This window comes from Topomyia yanbarensis, chromosome 2 (assembly GCF_030247195.1).
Source record: "Topomyia yanbarensis strain Yona2022 chromosome 2, ASM3024719v1, whole genome shotgun sequence".
Lineage (NCBI taxonomy): Eukaryota > Metazoa > Arthropoda > Insecta > Diptera > Culicidae > Topomyia > Topomyia yanbarensis.
In genome coordinates, this window is record NC_080671.1 from 344,812,026 (window position 1) to 344,832,809 (window position 20,784).

General features: G+C 41.2%; 1 protein-coding gene and 1 long non-coding RNA gene across 5 annotated transcripts in view; one reads left to right on the forward strand and one right to left on the reverse strand.

The window, feature by feature from the left end:
• LOC131684135 (uncharacterized) overlaps nt 1-20,784 on the reverse strand; it is a 385,715-nt gene that overhangs the window by 338,725 nt on the left and 26,206 nt on the right. The gene's annotated exons all lie outside the window — the stretch shown is intronic.
• The window catches only part of LOC131684141 (uncharacterized), a 93,514-nt gene that overhangs the window by 10,832 nt on the left and 61,898 nt on the right, over nt 1-20,784 (forward strand). Inside the window, exon 1 of one of the 2 annotated variants that reach the window (XR_009304624.1) lies at nt 8,929-9,656. The exons of the other annotated variant lie outside the window; for it this stretch is intronic. This is a non-coding gene — a long non-coding RNA (uncharacterized LOC131684141). Of the gene's footprint in view, nt 1-8,928; nt 9,657-20,784 lie in introns of those variants that run through there. 2 annotated transcript variants of the gene reach the window in all.

Sequence of the window (20,784 nt, forward strand, 5' to 3'; positions counted from 1 at the left end):
AGCCAGCTGGGAAGCTACTTCCAAAGCAGAGTGCTGCTCTAAGACACGAACGAAAAGCAGAAGTCAATGCGAGTGACAGCGGATGTTCCTCGGGGCTCCATTCTCGGTCCAACTCTTTGGAACGGGACGTACGATGAGGTGTAGACAATGTGGCTGCCCAGGAAAGTATAAATCGTGGGTTTCGCGGACGATATGTCACTAACGGTGATGGGTGACACACTTGAAGAAGTCGAGACAATAGACGGCGACAATAGACGCGTTCATGAACTGGATGAAGACAAGTTACAAGACGAAGATGTTATTGGTCAACAACTGCAAAACCACCATTGTGCCCGCAGTATGCGAACGACGTGGAGGTAGTGAAGCATTAAGTCCTCGAATGTCCGAGGTTCGAAGCGACGAGCATTGAGATGCTTGAAACAGGAGGACCAGACATGAATCCGTATGTCATCTACAGAATAACAAGCGACGAAAGCGTGGAATGTGGTCGACAGAGTGGCGACGCAGATCATGAGTGACTTACAGCAGAAATGTCGTGATGAGCAGCGAGCAACGGTTTCGAGAGAGAGCAATGACCGCCAGGAAACTCTCCACCGGAGTAGGCTAGATCCATCGCCGGGGACTAGTCGAGTAGACTGCAACAGAGTGCCGGGTATGGGCCGTCGGGGCGTCAGCGAACCGGATGCCACACTCCACCCGGAATCGCCGGACCGACCACGGCACCCTAACGGCTGGAAATGTCGAGAAGACCAAATAAGAATCGGTATCGGGGGAGCTACTTTCGCTGGGGAACTCTCATTCGGCGTAAGCTAGATTCACCGCCAGGGTCTAGACTGAGTAGACCGCGATGAGACACCACCAATAGCGGGTTGTCGGGGTATCAGTGAACCGGACGACCTGCTCCACCAGAATCTTCGAACTGACCCCGACACCTGGTTGGATGATTCGTTTCCGGGAGAACTTCTCTCCCCGGGAAAATCTTTTACAGAGTAGGCTAGGTCCATCGTCGGGGACTAGACCGAGTAGTTCGCGAACAAATCGGAAGATAAAAAGCTCATCGAGGAAGTGGTGTCACGAGAAGGAAACCAAAGGGCTTAAATGAGTTGCGGTGCTAAATGGAACCGGATAGGGAGCTAAAGAACTCAAGAGGTTGTGGTGCTGAGGACAAACAACAATCGGTAAAGGCACAAATCCCCGACTACATACGGGGAACGTGCTCTTTAAGCCAATATATTCTGATTCTTGATTCCTGAAGCAGACCGCCGACGAGACCCCACCAGTCGCGGGTTGTCGGGGCACCAGTGAACCGGACGCCCTACTCCACCGGAGTCGCCGAACTGGTCTCGGTACCTGACTGGTTGGGTTTCTCGGCAACCCCCCTCCCCTTTCGGAGCTACTGCGAGTTCGGGAGTCTTGGTAAGAAATGGTGGGGTAAGGCAATGATGGGCTCTATTAAACATCTATAAAATGTCATATAAATCCGAAAGCAGTTCCGTCGAAGCAAGTCGGTGCCGCTTCAGCTAAGATTTTATCCAAGACTTTAGCATAACGCACCCTAACCCAATTGGAGTACTGGATACTCAGCTCGATACCAGTAAGGTCCTACTTAAGCCATACTGGCGGCAGAACATGATGGTGAATAAGGATTTCATCTAAATTGATCCACGGACCGTCCCGTTAAAACTATTGTGGGTCTCCAACTACCTACGAAACCCGGCACCGTAGCTGATTTGTTTATTTGTTCATTTGTTGTACCATCACTAACAGACCCTTGGGCCCCAATGGTGATAACTTAAACTAATTACATTTTAGAATACTCATTATTTTAAATTTTGTCGAATTCCTGTTTTGTTGAAGTCAAAAGCCGTCGCCACACTGTTAAACACACGCTGGAGTCCGGTAACAGCGCTCTGGCGCCCATAGTTTGTTCTCCTGAACGGGACTCGCAGAAGAGAGTTATTGCGCAGAGCTCGAACGCGAACTTGAAGATCGAGGCGTCCGAGGATTGTAGGGCAATCCACCCTGGTAGACAGTAAGTCCGAAACGAACAGGGCTCGAGAGCAGTCCCTCCGGATGCTTAGAGTATCGAGCTGTATTAACTGACAACGGTTTCGTAGCTCGGCAGTTGAAATCTGTTTTGCCAAGGAAGACGTCGGAGTGCAAAACGTATGAACCGGCATTGGACGGCCTCGATTCTGTCGACGCCGTTCTGGTAGTAAGGGTTTCAAACAGCGGAACAATATTCCAGTGTTGAGCGGACCAGCGCGCAATAGATGATGGAAGTACGCTTAGTTGAACGTTCTTGTCTAGCACCGATCCAGCTCCGAACGCAGTTCCCCACGAAGGACCAAGACAACCCTAGCATGTGATCTCACTGCTTGCAAAGCCAACCATGGGATAGTATAAAGGCGACTACTTAGTACGGGCGTAGATAGCGGCTTGGAGTTGGGACCAAAAAAGCATGGAAGAAGGCAAAACAACAAACATAAAAGCTTCTAACGGAGCAAGTGTGGTGATTTCGCTAGCCAGGTGGCCGACTCAACAAACGACAAACCAATAGAGCGCCAAGGAAAGCTAGGGTATCAGGTGCGCACGCCGAGATCAAGCATCACTCAAGAAGATCAGCAAGCTTGCCTAAAGTGACAAAGCTGAGGCAAAAAATCGAAGAATTCGTGAAAAGTAAGGACAACGTGCACGGACGATCGCGGATCTTGTGATTAGCATCAAACCAAGCAAACCTAAATTGATACCTTGTTAGCTACAGAGTCATCTCACCAATGCCAGGCGTATCGTAGAGCTCCATCTTTATCGGTCTTGGAGGTTTCCTTCCAGTTCACCCGCAAGCTCAAGGATCTCAGGGCATCTTCCACTGCGTATAGCCAACGTGTTCGTGGCCTCCCACAAAGTCGGCGTTCTCTTCCTGGCTCCCTGCTGAATATTGTTTTTGCAATTCTTTCTTCCGACATTCGTACCACATTGCAGTCTGCCGTATTTTATCTGTTCTGAAGTCTCCGAATACTCTCCTATGTACCTCCCTCAACATCCACGCATCTTGATCATAAAGAGCGACAGAGAGGATCAGTGTCTTGTATAAAGCGAATTTTATTGACGTTTGCAGGTTGCGGGACCTAAGCTGGTAACGTAGACCGTAAAAGGCCCTGTTGGCAGCTGCAATAGGCCTATTCACCTCACGGGAAACCTTCTTTTCACAAATCAAAAATATATCTGTATTATTAAAAAATGGTGCACGTTTAACGGAATGGAAGTCAACGTCGTACGCCGAGTTCAGAAGAGAATCCCCCTGTAATTAGTGCACTCCAGTCTGTGCCCTTTCTTGTAGATGGGGCAAATGATTCCATCCAGCCAACTAGCAGGCGATTCTTCGTCCGCCCATATTCTTAGAATAATGCGGTGGATTATTTGGTGCAGCTGCTTACTACCCTGTTTGGGAAGTTCAACCGAGATCTCGTGCTTGCCAGAAGCTTTACCGGTTTTCAGCTCACGTATAGCGTTCTTAAACTCGTCTAGTGTTGGTGGATCCACAGCTTGTCCGTCATTTCCAATACTTATCCTGTTCCTAGATACACTAGATCGCTTCCCCGTATCGCTCTCTGTTGAGGCGTGTACCAGCCGCTAACATCCGACTTCTGGACGCCGTTATAGTCACAACTTCGTGGACAGCCTCCTACATGCTGTTGACATTGCCAGTTACGTTGGGCTCATCTATCCGCTCATCCAGCTTCTGGCGATACTCAGTTGCTACTCCTTCAGCCGACAGACATTGGATATTGAACCGCATCGTTCTGTTGTTCTTTGGACTCATGACGCTGGATAATCGTGCGCGAATCTTTGCTACTACGAGATAATGATTCGAGTCGATGTTTGGGCCTTAGAAGTTCCTCACATCAATGGCGTCGAAGAAATGCCTTCCCTTTACCAGTACGTGGTCAATTTGGGAACAAGTACTGCCACTTGGGTGCCTCCAGGTGTGCTTTCGGATATCCTTACGTGCAAAATAGGTACTATTGACTGCAATCCCCCTAGCAGCAGCGAAAGTTACAAGCCGCAGGCCATTATCATTGGTAGCAAAATGAAGGCTTTGCGTACCAATAATTGGGTAAAAGAACTGCTACCTCCCAACCTGTGTGTTAGATCTCCGATGACTCTTTCAACATCTTGTCTTGGGCAATCTCCGTAGACTTTATCTAAGCTCTCATAGAACACGTCCTTCATATCATCGGGCTTTTCGTTAGTTGGCGCATAAATACTGATCAGGCAGTAGTTGAAAAACTAGCCCTTAATTCTCAACAGACTGATTCGATCGTTTATCGGCTTCCAGCGAATAACTTGCTTCATCTGTTTCCCGATCACTATGAAACCAACACCATGTTCTGCTCGTTCACCACCCCTGTAGTAGATGTGGTACCTTAATAAAGTGTTCGCAATGGGGTCCACTGCTCTGAATTCACGTTCTCCGGTTTTTGGCCATCGTACTTCCTGTATTGCTGCCACGTGCACTCCAACATTACGCAGTTCGCGAGCTATGAACACTGCGCGTGCAGGTTCATTCAAATATCTTACGTTCCAAGATCCGAATTTCCAATTGTTATCTTTTATTCGTTGCCGGCTCAAACATCATCCAGCGGCTGAATAAGAAACGCTGCATCGTGCCAGCTACACCTTAGGTGGCAGCCCCATCAGTGCGATGTAGGTAGCGAAACCCCGGTAAGGTAGTCTACCTACATCGCACTGGTGGTGCTGCCACCTAAGGTGTAGCTGGCACGATGCAGCGTTTCTTATTCAGCCGCTGTGTGTCAGTCAGATGCTGTTTGAGGCGCACCTCTTGGTGAACAGACGCTCGGGTACACAATACCTCACATCGCTGATGTCAGAAGGAAAACAGTGCCCAGGTTGTGCTACCAGCTAAGCACGCAACTCTCAGCTCGCGGTCATTTGTCATCGTTCGACCCGTGGAAGCGTGATGTAGGAACTCGTGAGGACCAGAGCTATATTGGACGCTCCTTTTTGTTGTCAACTCAGGATTGTGGAGGATCCCAAACCGAAGAAACTGGAGGAGAACGTCGTAAGAACCAGGTACACTCAGAAAGGTGAGATGAGATGTTGTTGGAGCTGAAGAAGGTGGCAGAAGTGGTAGAAGGAGAAGCAAAGATTAGAAGGAGAAGCAAAGATGAGAGCTTTAGTTCAAAAAGCGGTGGTTGAAAACAGGAATCTGGAAAAGAACATAACGGAAGACAAAATCAGGACCGCATTAATAGAGCAATGTAACCTGGAGGAAGAACATATGTCAATGAAGATGAAGAAGGCGTATAACGGCACACAGACAGCAGCGATAATCGCCAGCCGCAGCCAACCAGCATATGTCGACCGGCAAGATCAAAGTCGGATGATCGGTGTGCTCGTTACGATTGATCTCTAGAGCCACTAAACAAACGGAGAACTGTTTCAGGTTTCGACCAATAGGCATGAAACTGTAGAGGTCCGGAAATATGTCGGGAGAAGGAACACATTGCTAGAGACTACACAAAGCAACCGAAGTGCTTGCTCTGCACAAATGTGGGCGGAAAGGACCACATGACGAGATGCTTCTTATACCCAGAGTACAAAAAGGCGAAGGCAGGCCAACAATTATGGACATAACCCAGCTCAATCTCAATATTGCGACATTGTACAGCAGCGACAAGGACAATTTTGTGGAAGTACTTGGTGCTGACAGCCTCCCACCAATTCCGAATGCCGTTGAGCTGTCGGAAACATTAGCGTGTGACGTAACAATGCAGAGGAAAATGGAGCCGAGGCACTGCCGGCGTTCGGCTTATTGGTGGAACGAAAGGCTCAGCATCCTCTATTCTGCCTGCCTAAAAGCCAAAAGACTCGTTCAAAGAGCATGATCCCAGGCAGTCAGAGTCCGGGCAGCTAGGGCCGCTTTTAAATGCGAGATAGTGCTTAGTAAGTCTACCTGCTACAAGGAGCTGTGCAGCGGAGTAGACGCTAACTACTGGGGCAAAGCTTACTGTGTCGTGATGGCCAAGATCAAGAGTCCAACGCGCCAACTGAAATATGCGTTGATAAGTTTAAAATTATTGTGGAGGGTCTTTTCCCGAATCATGACTCAAGGGCTGACAGCGAAGAAAACTCCCAGTCCGGACGGTATCACCAACATGGTACTGAAAACCGCGACCCTGTCGTTTCCGGAAATATTGAGGATAGTTCTACAGCAATACCAGGACGAATTCTACTTCCCAAATAGATGGAAGATTCTGCCAAAACCAAGAAAACCACACGGACATCCAGCATCGGATACTCTTGGTAAACTTCTGGAAAGGGTCATACTCAACAGGCTGACGAAAGTGAGAACGGGCTATCGCAGAGGCAGTTCGAATTCCGAAAAGGGTTCTCGACGGCGAACGCTATCCACACAGTCATGGCGAGTGCGGAGAAGCAAAAGAGAAGCGGTAATCACCTCTGCACCGTAGTTACGATTAACGTGAAGAACGTGTTCAACGGTATTAGCTGGATGGCTATCACCGTATCGCTGCACAGAATGCGGGTCCCGGGCTATTTGTGCAAGGCTCTGAAAAGTTACTTTCAGAACCGTACTGGTCTACGAGAAGAACTTGTGGCATAGGTCAATTAGGGTCACGGCGGGACTACTTCTGGGCTCCACACTCAGCCCACGCTCTGGAATATAATGAACAAAGGAGTTTTAGCACTGCAACTGCCCAGGGGCGTCGAGATCGTCGGCTTTGCAGATGACGTAGTCCTGAAATAAACGACGAGAATAAATCATACTCTAAAAATAGTAGAAAATTTTCTGCTGGAAATACTTTTTTCTGACTATGATCATTATGCAACAAAATCCATCAACTTCTGTACTAACTTTTTTCGCAAAATGATTTTTAGTTTTAAAATAATTGTTCAGAATCTGTTTTTCATATGGTTTATGTTATTTCTGACAGTTTCGTTGAAATCATCAATTGGCTCTATTTTTGTAGGGCAATTATGAGTTGAAATTTAAGAAAAACTTCAGAGAAATTAAATATGAAAACAAGTTTCATTTGATTCAAAGAGCGTGCTGTCAGATCTATAGCCGATTTGGCGTGCAATCTTTCACTCATTGTCTGCCTCCGCAGAATAATCCACTGACCTAGAGAGCTGTCGATTTTCAGTGTGTGCGAAGGTCGTGATGCCACAACGCCACATTTAGCTGCCTAGGTAACCGAGCCGTTGCCATGCTGTGCCGGTTCGGAGCATGCTTGCCGATCACTGCGCTTGGCACTTACTATCGACCGGCAAGCGGACTGGAAAATGCGAGGAAATGAACCGTAAATGAGGGTTCCAACTATCGACAAGCGCGCATGAATAGTCAAATATTGTTCGCGTCAGCTGCAGCCGGTTGTAAAATTTGCACCATTGCCCAAACGCAGTTTCAGTTACATGGACAATTGTATGCCGGGGCTGGCAATGATTGTTAATTTAGGGGAACGCGGGGCAAGTCCGACACCTTAAGCGCAATAATTTTTCTAAAATTCCACAAAGTTCCTAAAATTGTATATTCTGTGCATAATCCTTGTTTAGGTGGTTCTTAACAAAATATAATTTTTTCAGCGTTTCAAAAAATTGAATTCATTAAAAGTTATTGGTTGCCAAAAAATGGAGAAAAATGTCATTTTAAAAACGCTGCGGGTAAGACCGACACCCCAAAGGGGCAAGAGCGACCCCCTTTTGAACTTTCTTTTTGTCCAAATTTTTCCATTAAAAATGTATTGTGTATGTGTGATAAAGTGCAATTATGTGTATATGAGTATGTGTGATGCAAACGCATACTTTCTGTAGTTTCATCGCGTAGCAAAAGGAAGAGCATTCGAATGTGTGGTGTTATGAATAAATAATGTTTAACGCATGGTTTATATTATGGTACGGGTTTTCTCAAGTAATTCTTTCGAGCTTTATTGCCACTTTTATAGCCATTCTAACGAGGAAGAGCTGTTCTGCAAGCAGATTATATACGCTGTTACTAGGACTCATTCACTTAGAAGTGACGCACGCTTCGTAGTAAGCTATCCGGTTCGTGTTGTGATTTTTCGGAACACTGTTGATCAACAATCCGACGGTCAATGAAATTTTTTCATCAATATCATTTCAAAATCTCATATTAGATTATACTTTTCGTTTCTTTTTGTAATATTATTATGAATCACATTCAATTATTTTTTATTTTTTTGGTCGGCTTGAGACAATACTGATAAATAAATGCAAAAAACATAGTTTCCGTGTATTTCAATTATTAACATGACGTAATTATAGTATTAATTGAACACAACAAATATACCCAGTCGTTTGTATCGAATCAAAAACGAACCATCTAACCAATTATCTAAACACCGTGTCGGTCTTACCCCACCCAACAATTGTCGGTCTTACCCCAACAGCGCCCATTTTTGTTAAATGCTCAATTAACAGTATTGAAATACTCAAACTTATCTTCAATACATACAAATAACGGTATGGAGAGTAGAATAGAATGTGTGACAAAAAAACTGGTCATTTTCAAAGCTTTTGTGTTAATAAAACCTTAAAATGTATCAACTAAAAATAACATCCAAAAGCGCATCAACTTTGCTTTCGCTTGTTTTGTTTATTTTGTTGACGTTTATGAACACATATGGCATCGATATGCATCGAAATGCCAAAAATAATCGTACTAATAATATCCTGTCATTATTGTATGATTTAAAATTTGATGTCAGGGAAAAGTCGTGGGGTGTCGGGCTTACCCAGGGTGTCGGGCTTCCCCCCAGTTCCCCTAGTGGGTTTTCTCCGTGCGTAATTTGGAGGCAAAACAAACTGCTCGATTAGTTAAGTAATTTGCTTGAATGGTATTAATATGTTAGTGGATCTACAGAAACGCAAACATTGGCTTGAATCCATTTCTATCACGAAATCACGAATTTTCAATCACAATATCGAGCAAATATTCGAGGTTAATTTAAAACTTCCTGAACTTGTTTTTATTACATTAAGCGGTCTGACCACTCCAACCTGCCCGCATGATCAGTGCAGTGTAGTAATCGCAAATAATGGCGTTGATGAAGATGGTGCGTTGTGTAATTGGATTTGCTTCCCTTCAATCGACTGATTTCTCTGCACAGCGTTATGGCGAACATATTGTAGGTACGGGACCGTGTAGTTCGGTTACGAGGTGTGAAAGTATGTGAGAGTGCTCGGTGCTGATGTAATCAAAATTTTCCAAAAGTACCTACCCATCTCAATTTGATGGTACGGAGACGACCGCACTAGTGTATGATCACTCGTGGCAAAAATGGACTTGTTCACGGAAAAAGAAATAATAGGACAGCCCGTGGATGATACATATATATTGCAACAGGTGCCCTCAGGTAGCTCTTCTTCGGTTTTCTTCAGCAGACCAGCAGCGAACAGGTTGCTGTCGCCCCGTCCGAACTTTTGTCTGGTAGTAGCTATTTGCTGTTGATGGTGTTGTTGTTGAGCGTGGGAAGGTGCACTGGACTAGAACGCGGCACTATCATGCATTCCGCTAGTGCTGATGGTGTGGGAGCAGAAATGCTGTTCATATTTATATCCGCCGGAGAGGGAGGCAACCGACCGTTGCAAAGCTGGTAATGAATAGAAAATTATGTGCATTTTTTCACCCCTGTGACCCGGTAGAACCGGTTTAAGACATCGTCAACGTCGATTTCGGTCTTTTAATAAATGTCAAGCAATGACTGTCATTGCCTGAGTTGTTCCGAAGTAGATAAGTCTTGTATTTTATATCGACTGCAATACACTGGATGACAGACGGATTTTTAACCGTTGTGTGTCCGACGCGGTACCCGGGTACCTTTTTAAGTTTCAATTAATGAAATTCCTATGTTTTATCCATAGCTGGAAATTGAAACTTTGTGACATCTTAGAACTTCACTAAGTCAAGCTTTTGGGTTAATAATACTGTTGATATAGTAAGGGTGGGAGTGAGGAGGGTCTCCTGAATTTTTTTACTACGTAACAGGCCGACGTGGGTACCCGGGTACCCACAAAACTAAAATGCCAATAACTAAGGTAATATCCAATCGATTTCGATGCTTTTGGCCGTTTTGGATTCAAGAACTCATCCACTTTTGGACTTGGTAAAAATGAATCGGGTTACTTCATTCGGTTCCCGGGATTCCGGAAGTAGGTTCCTGTGCTGGGGTACTATTTGCGAACTTCAATGGAATACTAGCAATAAGGGTATCGAAATTCTTGGAATTGCATCAGTAGGCTGTATCTCGTGGTTTTGGAACCATTTGGTGATTTGACCCCGGAACGGACATTCCGGAGCAGGTACCCGTGGGGCCGTGAGTGGCCATTCCATTCCAATTCCATTTTTCAAATTGCCATAGGGACCCTAACAATAAAAAACAGACTTCCGAGACAATTTGAAGAGTTTTGATACTCATATTGCTAGTACATTATTAAAATTTACAAATCATATCCTAGTACTGGAACATTACTCCGGAAAATTCGGATTACCAAAAACCAGATCCATTATTCCGGTTCTATCGTACAGAATCAAAAAGTGGACGAGTTCCTGAATCCAAAGCATCTAAAAGTGTCCAAATCGGTTAAAGGAAGCTATAGTTATGAGCATTTCAATTTGTGGGTACCCGGGTACCCTCGTTGGCCTGTTAAAGGTGTTTTTTTTGTTGGACACATAACTGTTAACTCGAACTGTGAGTCAATTGTTCGACGGCAAATACTCAAACGCGGCTTTAATTAATTGCGTTTTGGATCAAAGTTTACATAACATTTCTAATTCAATGTATTTAGTGATCATCAACAGGTGGTATTTTTTGAAGCTGTAGAGCCTTGATTTCCACTGCGACCATTTAAAGGAATATTGTGGTATGACTCAATTTGATGTTATGCACCTCAGCTGTCCCTTCATAATTGAGATACGAAGGGACCTGTCTGATTTTGCATATTATCTCAGTTAGAATCAACTCGTTTAATGAATCTGATAACCTTACTAGGATTTGATTGCCTAATCTCAGAGGGCTGTAGGAACCCTTTTCCAAGAATTGAATATCTGTAACTAACCAGAGCGCTGCAATCACGAAGTAAATCCTCCGCTGTCTCATTCTTAAATTGACAGAAACGACAACTCGGATTTTGAATTTTTCCCATTTTATGTATATGATATCTACTAGGGCAGTGACTGAGAAACAAAACAGTTATTATTCTAAGGTTCCTCTTACTTAGATTAAGTAAAGTTCGAGCGGCTTTATATATTTCCTTGCATGCTTTGCAGTATCTGTGGCGTTCCAGATCGATTCTACCATAGACATTTTCCATTCCCTAAGTTCCATATTTAAAGTACAGGTTGAGACTCTGCAGGAAGGTTCTGGGCCTGTAAACTCGGTCTCGGAACCTTATCTTGCCAAACTATCAGCTGATTCGTTTCCTTGAATTCCATTGTGACCGGGCACCCAAAGCAGGTGGTAACTTTTTATCCTTATTGTTTACATGCTTTGGTTATTTACCATTTAGATATAATTTGCTTATTCAGTCGAGTGATTACTGATGGAGAAATCTTTAAAACCTTCCTATCAAGTGAAGCAAGTACCCAAGCAGCACTTGTAACAAGCAACGACAGCGATTAGTTGCATAAGCAAAGGCTTTTACACGTGCGCTTTTTGGGTTGCTAAACCAGTGCAATAATGGTTGCCATATACCTTTATGTAACCAATTATGTTGCTGAAACTGCTAATCAACAACTGGTGTTGCTCGGGTAGCTCAACGTATCTCAAAACTTACTTACGTTAAAGAGAGCTAGGTAGTCGTTGCAATTGATAATTGCATCAATTTTTATTCGGAATCGATCATAAGGCAGCTCTAGCCGCTCAGAAAAGGAGTGAAACGTGTTCTCCAAAAAAATTTATTCACTATTTAAGTAAATTAGTTAAAAATAGTCACTATTTGCTAACTCATTTCTCAGCAAAGCTTGTGTCGTGTTTGTGGGAGTTTCTTATTCAACCGAAACGACGTAAGGCTCTATTTATTTATTTCCTAGCTAATACAATCGTGCGTTGCTGTGACTTTCAACGAAATAAGAGGAAAACACAATTTGTTCCAATGTGCCATCTGGCGGATGAATAATCCCCAACCAATAACACACAAATACGCTCCATTTATTTATTTATTTATTTATTTATTTATTTATTTGTTAATTTATTAATTTATTCATTTATTTATTTATTTATTTATTTATTTATTTATTTATTTATTTATTTATTTATTTATTTATTTATTTATTTATTTATTTATTTATTTATTTATTTATTTATTTATTTATTTATTTATTTATTTATTTATTTATTTATTTATTTATTTATTTATTTATTTATTTATTTTTTATTCTACTTTTTTAATCTAAAGATTTGTTTGAAACGGCTCAATGCGTTAGCACAACTAAGCCGTGGGTCTTTTAATATTTTTACAATAAATAAAAATTTAAAAAAAATGTTTGCTTATAGGTCACGCCTTCCTTCGGTGATTTGCATTGGATAGTCATGTAAGAAGGTATTGGTTTGGTCACTCGCATCCTCACAATACGAACGCCAGTGAAAAAAATTCTCCAGGTGTCATTCGCAATAGATTCCACTTCTCCATATTGCGACATGATTCGTTTGATGTAATCTTCCCTAGTGCGCGGGGCCAAATCATGGATAAGCACGTCCACCGTGTCATTTTCCACATGCACGGGGATCTTAATTCTGGTGTTATTAAATTCGACCTCGTGTTGCATGTTGTTATTTGCTATGAAGTTCTCTGCATGTGCTAAACTTCTAAACGTGATCAAAACACAGTTTTTAACGTGGTGCAACTGAATGTACGTAACTTCACTGAGTTTAAGCTCCAATTTAACCTTAACCACTTCCTTCCGAGTTTTATTAATGTCGAACGAAATCGTGTTATCCCGTAGCACGGGAACTTCTGTTTCATTTGGCAAACTCATTTCACTCCGCAGCCAGGCAACGATATAATTTGTTTGTGCACTGATATAGAACAAAAGCTGGCTTGATTCACTGGTGCCTATAGCCTGCTATAGCGTAGCGAGGTTTTTGCTTCTGCTTTGTGCGAGGTCAGAAGATAGACTGTTATGAATCTACTTATTTTTTTATTTATTTATTTATTTATTTATTTATTTATTTATTTATTTATTTATTTATTTATTTATTTATTTATTTATTTATTTATTTATTTATTTATTTATTTATTTATTTATTTATTTATTTATTTATTTATTTATTTATTTATTTATTTATTTATTTATTTATTTATTTATTTATTTATTTATTTATTTATTTATTTATTTATTTAATCTCTCGTTCTACATGCAATATTATTGTTGTTGTTAGATGGAAAAGGTCCACTTCAAGATTCATTTTAGAAACATGATTCTCAACCTGGGGTCCGCAGACCCCTAGGGGGCCGCGAAGTCTTTACTGGGGGTCCGCGAAGAAAAATATATTTTCCGAGTGCAGATTGAAATTTCAAGTCCTGTTTCCTAACAAACTGAAAATAACATATTGATAGCATCTAAAATCGATGTTTATCAGTGGGGGTCCGCAGCAACCCAGGGCAATTTCTAAAGGATCCGTGGTACGAAAAAAAAATTGAGAATCGCTTATATAAACTATGTCAATCTCCTTAGTACATTTTTGAAAACATCACTAGAAACAGAAAAATTAAAATGGTCATAAACGCTACTAACCCTATAATGTTGCAATGGGGTACAAATGTACCCAACGCCTTCTTTGGAGCCATGTGAAAACGAGAATTCAGCATTTACCGACCTGAGACCCAATCCATAATTCAATTTAGAGTTCTTAGTAAGAGTAGGAAAAGGTGGTACAGCCAGTTTGCTTTTGGTCTTCGTGAAAGTTGGCGTGGGGTACATTTGTACCCTAGTGTACGGTTACGTTAGTGTTTCGTTCTATCAGTGGAAATGTGACTCGCGTGTGTGTCTCTAAATAGCTTTTTTATTATTTTGATTATAGAGGTTTTAACCTTAGGGTCATTCTCCTCTTTTTCGGGCTAGAGAAATCTCTTTAGAAAAACCTCTATGTGTGGGGTTGGGAATTGAGCCCAGATGAGATGCGTACAAGGTAATCTATTTACCAACTACGCTATGCCCGCCTCTCATTTAAATACTGGTTTTTTGAATACATAAGTAACAATTAGTATGATGTAATCGTTTTTAATCATTTATTCAATTAATTTAATTTTATTTTGAGGGAGAAAAAAATCGTTCTCATTTACGCTGACTTTTACTTTTTTACTTTCTTTTTTCATAATAATGGCTCGCAAAGATAATTTGCGTACAGTAACTGCTGTAACAGTAGCGTTGCGTGTTACTAAACTATTACTGATCACAAATCATTATTTCATTTCAATTTCCACACCATTTTGTGGTATTTTCCAAAACCCGTTTTTCAACTTTCACTATTTCAAATAATTGCACCTTTGTTAAAAATCTAAAACTACAATGTCCAGACCATTCTTTCAGCTTTAAGATTCATTTTATTTTTTTCAAATCGGTTGAAAATTTGCACAGTTATAGTATTTTTTGTGAAAAAGTCAAAATCGCGATTTTTTCTCTTACTTTTTGTTCAAGCCTGTTTATGTAACATTGATTCAATAGATTCCGTACTTTCATCTACACAGCTGTTTTCGCAATTAAAAAACGAAGCAAATGATATATTATATATTTCTTTTTTCATTTTTACCTGCGAAAATTGCGAACAACGCGTGGGGTACGTTTGTAGCCATCTGAATGTTCTAAGGTAAAAATGTAAGTATGACCGTACTCGGTGCGCTGAAAGTCGAGTGCTAAACAGTTAAGGTTTCTGGGGGGTACATTTTTTTATTCAGTTCTCGACAAACATATGATTACGGCCTAAAAGCCAACTGTCAAAATCCACTTTGAATGGAAATTCCAGACAAACCGTTACTAGTCGAGCACAGTTCACAACAGTTTATGAAAGAGAAAACTTTTCTCTTTCGTTTACTACCAACATCTGTGATTGGCATGTAACGGTTTGTCCGGAATTTCCATTCAAAGTGTATTTTGACAGTTGGCTTTTAGGCCCTAATCATACGTTTGTCGAGAGTTCGTTTATTTTATAGGCACAAATACGTTAGCTTGGCGGTGCCAAATTCTTTTTTTACGTTTGGAATATTTTAAAACTAAGAGGTTACAATGTACAATTTTTTTATTGTAATATTAAGAGGATCACTTTTTTTTACAACTGTCTTAAAACTCAAAATACGATTGAACGATAGTTTTTTTATGAAAAAAATTACAGCTATCTTAAGACTAGGATGCAGATTAATATACAAGAAGAGGAACAAGTTTTTATGAGACATTTCACAGCTATCCTAGAACTAAAAATACAATTAGGTATACAAGATGGGGGAGAATAGTTTTTTAATGAAAAAAGTTTAAAGCTATCTTAAAACTAGGAATATAATACAAGTTTAATTCTTGTAATAGAAGCAGCAGTTGTGTCAGGGACAGGGGAGAGTATCGGCTACGATAACGGGAAGAAGAACAAAACTTGCAACTTTCAGGCAAACGGGAGAACAGCGGCATGAGTTAGAGCCTCAGGTTACCAAGATGTCAAGAAACGGGTTGACGGGTGGAATTCTTCGGACCCGCGGGAATCCTTCAATAGTGATCAGAGCGTCGACATGGTAAAGGCAACGGCAGTCACATAATTGCACTCTGGTGCCGGTTGGCTCCATGAGGCAGTACAGGGAACTTCTAAAAACGAGAAATATAGGAGATGGGCTAGATTTCGATATCTATTGCTTTTATAAAAATGTAAATGAAGGACATATATAGGAGATCGCGATTATCCAGAATATCACGAACTGGGACACTGGGTTGCCTACCTCGGGCCCAAAGGGAATCCTTTAACTGAGATCTGGCGTCACAACAGCCGGCGCACACCCAGACAACGTGCTCGATGTCGTGATAGCCTACTCTCTGCAAGCCCAATACGTCGCAAATGCGCATCCAATGTGTAGTGGTTGGACATTACACGTATGAAATCCCGACACACATCCATTCCCCTGAACCAAGGTTTGGAGGGTATATTGATATTGATTTGTGAGAGGATATCTGGGGCATCAATTAGGCCAGTCAACATTTTCCTAACAAATACCGCTCTGAATGTCGAGCAGATGACAGCGAGCGATGTATGGTGGTAGCTCTACTGGGTTACGCCACGGCAAAGGTCTAAGAGCAAAGCGGAGGAACCTTGCTTGCACTGCTTTAATTCTGTTAGCACAAATACGAGCATTTAAGGACAATTATAGATCAATTAGCCGAAAGCCATTTGACCGAATGCCATTTGGCCGAATGCCATTTAGCCAAATGTCATTTGGCCGAATGCCATTTGGCCGAATGACATTTGGTCGAATGCCATTTGGTCGAATGACATTTGGCCGAATGCCATTTAGCCGACTGCCATTTGGCCGAATGCAATATTTTCGCGAGATTCAAATTATTTGTAAACTAAGATATTCTGCTAATCTTTGACGAATAACAGATCGAAATATGAATGAATTAAGTCTGTTAGTTTAAAGACTAAAAATAAATTATATTTTGTAACATTATGGAAACAAACATGAAATGGAATAGATCAGGCTTTTTAAATTTCTTTATGTTAATGGGTCTAAAAATCAAGAAATTCAAATGAAATTTTTGTTAATTTTCGTGTCTATAAAGCTCAAACTGAAGACGTCCATCTTCCGAAAAAACGAAAAACATCTTAATAAATTTTCTTACGATGGATAACATTTCTTTAAAACATATTTAACACATATCGCCTATCAAAACTTCTCTCTCAGTCTGAAAATTGAAGACTTTATCGAGCGCATTGAAGGATACGGAAAATTATGATACATTGTCCTGGAGATAGATATAAAAAAAATGTTCGTCCAAGTGCCAGTCAGCCAAATCAAGTTTGATCGAATTAAATTTAGCTACATGGCTACAAGGTTATAACAACACTTTGAATTTGATTAAATAACACTTCAACTTTTGCCTTCTCCGATCAGTATGGGGAACGTGCCATTTGAGCCAAACGCTACTGATTCCTGATTACTACCTTTTTTATATAGGAAGGTTACGCCATCACTCTGAAAATCGTCTCTCTGAAAAGTACGTTCAGTGGGTCATTTCCGCGACTTCCGGAGGGTTAAACATGCAAAGTTTCATCGAAATCTAAGATGTTCGGTAACGAAGATAAGATTTTCGGACGAAACGTGGTGAAACTCTTCCAAAGTTTCACTAGGTAGGCTTCTCCCAATTTCTGGATTAAATTTCGAGGTGTATATTCCACGCATAATTCAACAGCCGATTTTCTTTCAAGCAATTTTACAATTGGCTAAAACATGAAATATACGCCCTTTTCTCAGTTTCCGGACGAAGTATATCAAAACTTAATCGTGTTGTTTATTAAACAAAAAATATTGTAAAAAATATTAAAAAACAAACTGAAAACCAAAAATTTTTAAGCCATGCAACCCTGTGACAGTCGCGATATTAGCTACATTTAGATGACCTCTTGAAGATTTTGCTGAATTTAATAAAGATGTGCACTCAGTGTACTGTGCGGCCTGTGAAGGGTTGAACTATAATATAATTCCGCGGAATATTTGCCATGGATGGGTTAAACTCCCATATTCCACGTCACGACAGTGGTTTTATGGAGAATGCATGACAGTGGCATTATAAAAAAAGCCTGCGTGTGGCGTGGTCGTTCCAGGCAAACAACTATTGCTTGAGACGTAGTAGGTGTTAGCTCTACCGATTTCGCGATGACCCATTTCGGAATGACAGACCACTGTACATTCCGTGATCATTTACCTGTCGGCAACACCCGCCAAATTATATAACGGGTATCAAATTGAATTTGATGCGTGTGTAATTACTAGTGTACACTTTAATTTCTCAAGGCACCTTTTACCTTTCAGAGCCGGACAGATCAGATTATCAGATAACACAGGTTGTTATGAGCATAAAGGTTAAGTCGCCAATTATTATGATGCCGAAATGAATAAAATTTTGCTCAGTTTGTCCTTCAAATCTATTGTTTACATCCGCTAAATTGTGTAGTTGTCAGTAAGATTTCAGTCGAGAGAGAATAAAATCAGCAAACTATTCGGGAATGGATTATGTGCACTCAAATCCTGATTTGTCTCATCGCACCCTTAGAATCTGATGCAAGTACATCATTCAACCGTCAATACATATAGGGGAACTGTGCCCAAGACGGACCTTAAGGTTACATAGCAAATTCGAATCATTGCTCTCAAATCGTACGCAAACCGTGATTTGAGATCATATTCCATCATTCCATGTTTAAAATGGTTATGAAAAAGAGGCACAAAATCAGCATTTCGTAACTGGGATGGGAACAACGAATATCTGGCATGGGTAATATGGATATACGGCATTAGTAACGATGAACATAGGACATAGGCAGAGTGAGACGCTTCTTGTTCAATAAATTTTGTTTTCTGTCGGTACATCATAATAGCATAGCAAAAACGTTCGCACTCATCCAGTGGCGGATCCAGGGCGAGGGTCTTGGGGGTCCGGACCCCCCCCCCCCGAAAATTTTTAAGTTCTTGAGAAATTTTAAAATGGTTTCTATTTTAAATTCATTCCAAGTTCAAAATCATTCAAAACTAGATTCGATTACCAAACCTGATTTTAATTAAATGAGGGTATTTCATATTACGTATTGCACAATGAACATTTCAAAGTTGAAATTTTGGACCCCCTCCGAAATTTTTTTTCTGGATCCGCTCCTGCACTCATCATGGGTGTCTGATACAACGAAATCTTTTTATACGACCGTATAGTTCACCGCACACCTGGCCATGTCCTTACGATCGCTAAAGAGAAGGGAATGTTAGTTGAATACCTACTTAAGGAAATACAGGAAACCCACGCTATCTCCACAGGTATTACGGATGTTTGATTTTGTTAGTAAGAAAGGAAAATGGGATGTGGGTTTGGAGTGATTTTGTATATTCAACAAAATGGATAATGAAAATTATTGTAAATTGGATTGATCTCACCAAAGTTATTTGGGTGATGGCACCACCGAAAGACTACTTTCTCCGAGCATTCCGCTTAACTGGGTTACTACAGCAATGAAAAATGTAGTTGACAAAGAAGGTATCGGTGAGGACCCGGGTGACGATTCTGACTGTAAATCAGAAACAACCAATTTGTCCATCTTTCCCACAGTCTCACCTTGGATGTAGTTCCCCTACTGAACTACTGTAAAGCTTTGATTTTATTTCGATAACTTTAGACGATTTACCAATCAATCTAAAGTGTCGCGATAATTAACGTCTCACCCTTTACCTGTTGGGGCTTTGATACATCATAAACATGTGCAAACAGCTTCACTTATATCGGTTCACGTTTAGTGTCACAATCAGTTCCACGGCGAAGTATAGCAATTGTGCTTTATAATCAAGGATATCGACCTGTATGTATCGCAAAAGTATTGAAAACGCCAACTATTCTATAAAACAGTAAAATTAGGCAGAAAAAGAATTTCCAGGAATTTAATACTTAATACTTAAAAAAGAATTTCCAGGAACTTAATACTTAATTTAAGTTAGGTTTTGTGCCCTTAATGCGCAAATTGGTTTAATCTAATTTTCCCTTTTGGGAATTAAGATTGCATATTGCCAGGCGTTCCTTAGCCATAAGACAAGAGTTCGTTTTCGCTTTCTCGTCAGCAAACCAGAGTTTCTGTATTTGCTTTCCGGGACATCACTCGGGACAAGTCAGTTTCTTTTGACGTTCACATATGTCGTGTGAACTGTTTGGAATTTTTTTGTGTCTAACTAGTGCTTATTTGGGTACTAATTTAGATACATCGTCTAGCTAGACACCCAGATGGTGCTAGATGAATTCGGAACACAAAAAAACTTCGCAAATAATACTTCGTCGAAGCATTAATTAAGATTCTATGCGGACGAATTTCGCGCCAACTCGAACGAATGTTGGTAGCACCCTATAAGTTGGGCACTTTCAAGGAAAAAACGTTATTTAAAAAAACTTTTCCTTGCCCAAACCGATTTTTTTAATGTAGTTTTATTCAGGGTCCATATCCCAGAGACCAGAACCCAGAATCCCGAGGTGAGAATACAGACTCCAGATACCATAGCCCAGAGTCGCGAGGAGGGAGACCAGAAACCAGAGTCGTGAGTCCTTAACCCAAAATACTGAGGCGAATCTAGAGTCCAGAATCCAGAGTCCAGTGTCGAGAGTCCAGAGTCCATAGCGCAGCGATCAAAACCCAGAGTTCCGAAGACAGAGCTCAGAGTCCAGAATCCAGAGTTCCGAGTGCAGGGTTCAGAGTCCAGAGCGCAGAGTTCAGATCCCAGAGTTAAGATACCAGAACCCAGACTCCAAAACGTAGTCCAGAGTTCAGAGCCCAGAGTGTAGAGTTCTTATCCCAAAATACTGAGCCCAGAGTCCTCAGCACATAATCCAGAGCCCAAAGCCCCTAACCCAAAATAGTGAGACCAGCGTTTAGAGTCCAGATTCCAGAGCTTAGAGTACAGAATCTAGAGTTCAAATTCGATAGTCCAGAGTTTAGATTCCATAGCCCAGAGTCCCGAAGAGAGAGCTCAGAATCCGGAGTCCAGAATTCAGAGTCCCGA